Raw genomic sequence first — 4,981 nt, 5'->3', positions numbered from 1 at the left:
AATAACTTTGTCCGATTTAAATTATCAGTGTGGTATATTTCCAAATATTACCGCCCCTTCACCCTCTCTGAAGTCCCTTTAATGATCAAGTTAAGTATACTCAGGATCTCCATGTTTGTAATCATATCGAAAAGAGGCGTAGCCTAGGCTTTAACAATCCAAATTCTTGCCCAAATCGCCATTCGTCCCCGTGTCTTAGAGTTAATATAATCCACGTGGTCCCCCCTGTATTTGAGGACTTTTCAGCCCACTTTTCTCTCCAATGGAGGAGGAGGAGGAGGAGGAGGAGGAGGAGGAGGAGGCTGTTTATATTTGTTCTAATGGTGGGGTTTAATATTACAACGAGTCCCTTTACTATTACAACGAGATCTCTGGATGGTATAATCTAGTCCCTAGTCCTTACAAACAAGCCCTCAGACCCCCTTTCAGACCTCTTTTACACACAAGGGGGGACTCTAGCCTTAGTCCACCTAAGACATACCCCCAACAATAGCCCCTCAACTATTCGGTCTTGACAGCCTCGATAAGACCTAATAGTTGCTTATGGTAAAAGACACTCATTTACAACTTAGACTCTAGCTGCGAGGAACGCCCTTTGCAGCCAACCCGTGTGCGCCTCGCTAAAAACTCCATCCCAAAAACCCAATGGGAAAAAAGGGCACGAAGAAAAGAGTATGTCTTAGGTTTACAAATGCCAACTCCGGATACTACGCGTCCAAGTGCCTGGAGCGATGAGCTTCGACCTGCATAGGGCTTTTCTCCTAAGCCTTGATTAACGAGCTTCGCTTCAAGAGCTGATGTAGTCCTGGGCGAAGGTAGCTCCAATGTCTTTAAGCCTTCTCTCACGAGCACCAGGCGACTAGGATAGAATTGTCTTCCAGTACACTCCTAGCCCCTCTTGGCTGGTGTTCGTGAGAGAAGCTCTGCATGTAATGGAAGTAGTCGAAGTAGTCGATGTAGTAGCGGCGACCGAGGTTGAATTGCACACGATCTCAGTGACGGTGTTGAAGTTGACGGCGAGCCCCTCGAGGCAAAGTGGTGATGGCGAAGTAGAAGGCGATGCCGAGAGTGAACCCCTCAAGCCGATGTTGCGGAGGCAAAGTCGAGAGTGATTTCGAGGTTCGCGGAGGATCGTGTTCGTCGCGGGAGTTCATCGCCTAGCTTGTCGCCGAGGACCAGAGAAGCTTGCCGGCAACCTTGATGCCATGATATAGCATTAGATGCTCATCTTGGTAGCCTAGATGACTTGTCTGCCGGTGGATGCGTGCATGTAGACTGCTTGTGGTAAGCTGCATGTTTATATTTTCCTGGCGTAGAGAGGATTTATATGGAAGCACCAAAGCTAAACTGCTCATTCTTGATCATTAACTTTTTTGGAAACTAGGTGTAGTTACTCCGCACTCTGTTCTCAAATAACTTTCATCAGGTTTGGCCAATGTAATTTCATTTTGCCACAATAATTAATCTGGCTGGAAAATAACCAATGAAGTTGAAAAGGTGTGAAAAATGGTGAAGAAAAATATTAAGTGAAATGGTTTGAAAGGATACATCCTGCAATACACGGAGGTAATTAAATTGACATGATGCAAATATGGTAAAGGTTGGTGGTAATTAAAGTGCTTCGTAGATACACAAAGGTGAAAGTACGCGAAGGTTAAGAGCCTTGAGGTTAACCTTTCTGTTATTTGTTTCGCTCGTATTACCCTCGGATGCGCTGACTTCCAACTCCATGGGATTGAGAGACTAGGGAATAGCTTCTATCCGTAACGCCTAGCTTCCTTGTGCCTGCATGCATGCGAGGGTAATGCATGGGATTGAGAGACTAGGGAACAGCTCCCTAGCTTCCTTGTGCCTGCATGCATGCGAGGGTAATGCATGCCAGGGTAACAACGCTTGCCTGCATACGAGGGTAGTGCTGCATGCAAGAGTAACAACGATTGTGCTTGCATGCGAAGGTAAAATATACGTGCGCGCACGCCTGCTTGGTGATGCACTTTTAGCACACGCATGCGGGTGACGAGCCTGGGCCTTTTGTGTCGCCCGTCCGCACTATATCACTGCGCGAAGGTTTGCTAGCTTCGAGAACTCGTACGAGTTGATGGCTTGCGGTGGACGTCCGCGCTTGCCGCGAGGGTCGACGCTGGCCGCAAGGGTAGAGCTTGCCACGGAGGTTAGTGCTAGCTACCTAGCTGCAAGGGTAATGCAAGCGAGGTTGCCACCAGGTTGCGAGGCTTAGCAGCTGAGGGTTAAGGTGATGGATAGAGCACTACCTAGTTGCTTGGGCACGCGGCCATGCACTTGTAGGTAACGAACTGTGCCTTAGCCTTGCTACTCGTAAGTTTGGCAGCTTCGAGGCCATTTTATGGAGTTCGGTAGCCTCGGGGCTTTGCTCTAATACGGCGCCCTAGCAACCTCGCATGCTAGAATAGGCTAGTATAGCCGGGATATAAAAACAGCGGGCTGGCTAACCGGCACTAGTAGAAAAACGACTTTCCATCCACCCCCTTTTGTCCCGGTTTAAAGTTAGCCCGGGACAAAAGGTTCATCAACCGGGACTAAAACTCGGTCACTGGTGGGGGGCTCACCAACCGGGACCTTTTATCCCGGTTGCAAAGGCTAGTGGGAAAAAAAGACTCTGAGAGGCATTTTATCCCGGTTTGAAACACCAACCGGGATAAAAGGCGGTCTTTTATCTCGCTTGGTGTTTCCAACCGAGATAAAATCTCGAGACGAGTTAATACAAAAGGATAGTATCCCCTACATAGTCAGATGTGGTGTGTAGGTGGGATGACAAGGAAGCTACGCGCGAGGCTGGAGGTTGTGGGTTCGAATCCCACGAACCGCGCACACGCATATTTCGCGTGAAAAATCGTGTGACTTGTGACTTGCGACGTGCGCGTGTGGGGGGCCTGCCTGGGAGCTCGGGAATTTTTTTTTGTGCAGCGTCGGCGCTCTCGATACTTTTATCCCGGTTGGTGTTTCCAACCGGGATAAAAGGGGGTCTTTTGTCCCGGTTGAGTGACCCGGGATAAAAGACCCCCCTTTTGTCTCGGTTGGTTTATCCCGGATGCATTTTCGAGATAAAAGTACCCTACCAACCGGGATTAAAGCTCAAGTCTCTACTAGTGCGGATTCGTATGTCATGGTGACAAATTAACATAGCACGTTAGTTGCATCCTGATACCTTTAGATACCTTCGACCAAGGGGAAAAAGATTAGCCCACTAGCGCTTAGCGATTGCTGGCGTGTAATATAATTTTAACTATCGAAGGTAACATAATGGCCTATGCACTTGCGTCGGCCGGTTTGGCAGGCAATTATTAGCTTCAGGAGAGTTAACTGGATTACTCTGGCGGCAGTAGCTTTACCTCATGCATGTGGGGTTTCTACAAGTTTGAAGGCTTTTTGCTTTAACACATGCATACGTACGTTTGCCATGCAGTTGAGGAGGCTCGGGTGTTCAGCTGGCTTCAGAAATTTGAGCCATCCATCGAGGTCCGCGATAGCCGCGAGCTTGGGAGGGATCAGCTTATGGGCTTCTTAATCTGTTTGTGAGCGCGAGGTTACCGCGAAGTCGGCGTGAGCGAGGTTGCCGCGAGGTCAGCCGGTTTGGCGAGGGTGACGCATGCATGCACGCCTGCTTGCTGGTGCATGCGTTAGCACATCTATGTGGCGACCTAGCTGCCTGGTTGCATGCAAGGGTCGGCGTTGCTCCTGCTTGGATACGGCTCCACTAGTTTGCTGCTACGCAGCCCAAAACCATTAAGCTAGCCACGAGGTTGGTTTGCCGCAGGTTGGCGCAGGCTGTTGCTACGAGGGTGGCGCAGCTTCTAATCAACCTCGAGCATTGAGCTCTTTGCCTCGGGAGGTTATGCTTGCTGCGAGGTCAACGCAGCCTCGAGGGTTCCTTAGCTTGGTGCGAAGCTCAAGGTTGTCACAGTCGAGGTTCCAGACGCATGCTGACTTGTGCACAGACGGACATATGAGATTTTGAGGTTTGAAAGTCAAGGAAGGTAGAAAGTGGACTCCAGTTTTTGAAGAAACGAAACCCCCCTCGGGGTTTCGCGAGGGAGGGGAGAGTGCCGGGCTGAAGCCGTTTTTGGCGAGGTAGACGGAATGATGCCTCAAGAAACGTTACCCTAGTCTGAGGGGTCATTAGAACATACCTGGGGGCTTCTAACATTTTGAAGTTTGAAGTTTGCGAAGAAAAGGGGGAGACATTTTTACAAATATGTTGCTCCTGCGACCTTGGCCAAGGCTGGGCTCCCTTGTGCGAAAAGGTGAATGACCACTTTTTTAGAAAACGTCACCCACCCTGGCACGCCGTTTCGCATGAGAAGGTGCCCGGCCCAAAGGTTTCTATGCGTCAGATGTCGTCTCCGATCATCGTAGTTGACTCTTTTTGTAGACTAGAGGGGCAAGAGCAAAAGATGCGCGCTTGCGCGTGCATAGTGCGCTTTAGTTTATAATATAGTATACGCTATCATTGCTAGGCTCTTCCGGAGCTGCTATCTTTCCTTCGCGTGAGAACGTGAGGCTCTGCAACTTGTTGTTGCACCGAATCTTGCATGGAGACACAATTCTGTGCGTAAGAACACGACGCTGCGCAACTTGTTGTTGCATCTGGTTTTGTTACTCATGCTGCAACTTGTTGTTGCATCTGGCTTTGTTACTCATGCCGCAACTTGTTTTTGCATCTGGCTTTGTTACTCATGCCGCAACTTGTTGTTGCATCTATGCAATGCGATGATTTTGATGCATGCTTTGATGCATATGAATGAAATGCTTGCATATGCAAAGATATGTCACATAGTTGCAGGAAATGCCAACTTTTGGGTGGTATTGACTGAAACTTGAGCACGCAATGGAATAGTGCCTTGACTCTCCTTAATCAGCCTCCAAAGGTTGTGGCTTGGTGCTTTGATAACCATTATAGTGGAAGTCTAATAACTGATGAATGCCAATAGAGATAACTCCAATA

Source organism: Setaria italica, chromosome VIII (genome assembly GCF_000263155.2).
Source record: "Setaria italica strain Yugu1 chromosome VIII, Setaria_italica_v2.0, whole genome shotgun sequence".
In the NCBI taxonomy this organism is placed as follows: Eukaryota; Viridiplantae; Streptophyta; class Magnoliopsida; order Poales; family Poaceae; genus Setaria; species Setaria italica.
The sequence above is the reverse complement of the archived record's forward strand: the minus strand, read 5'-3'. Positions refer to the sequence as shown.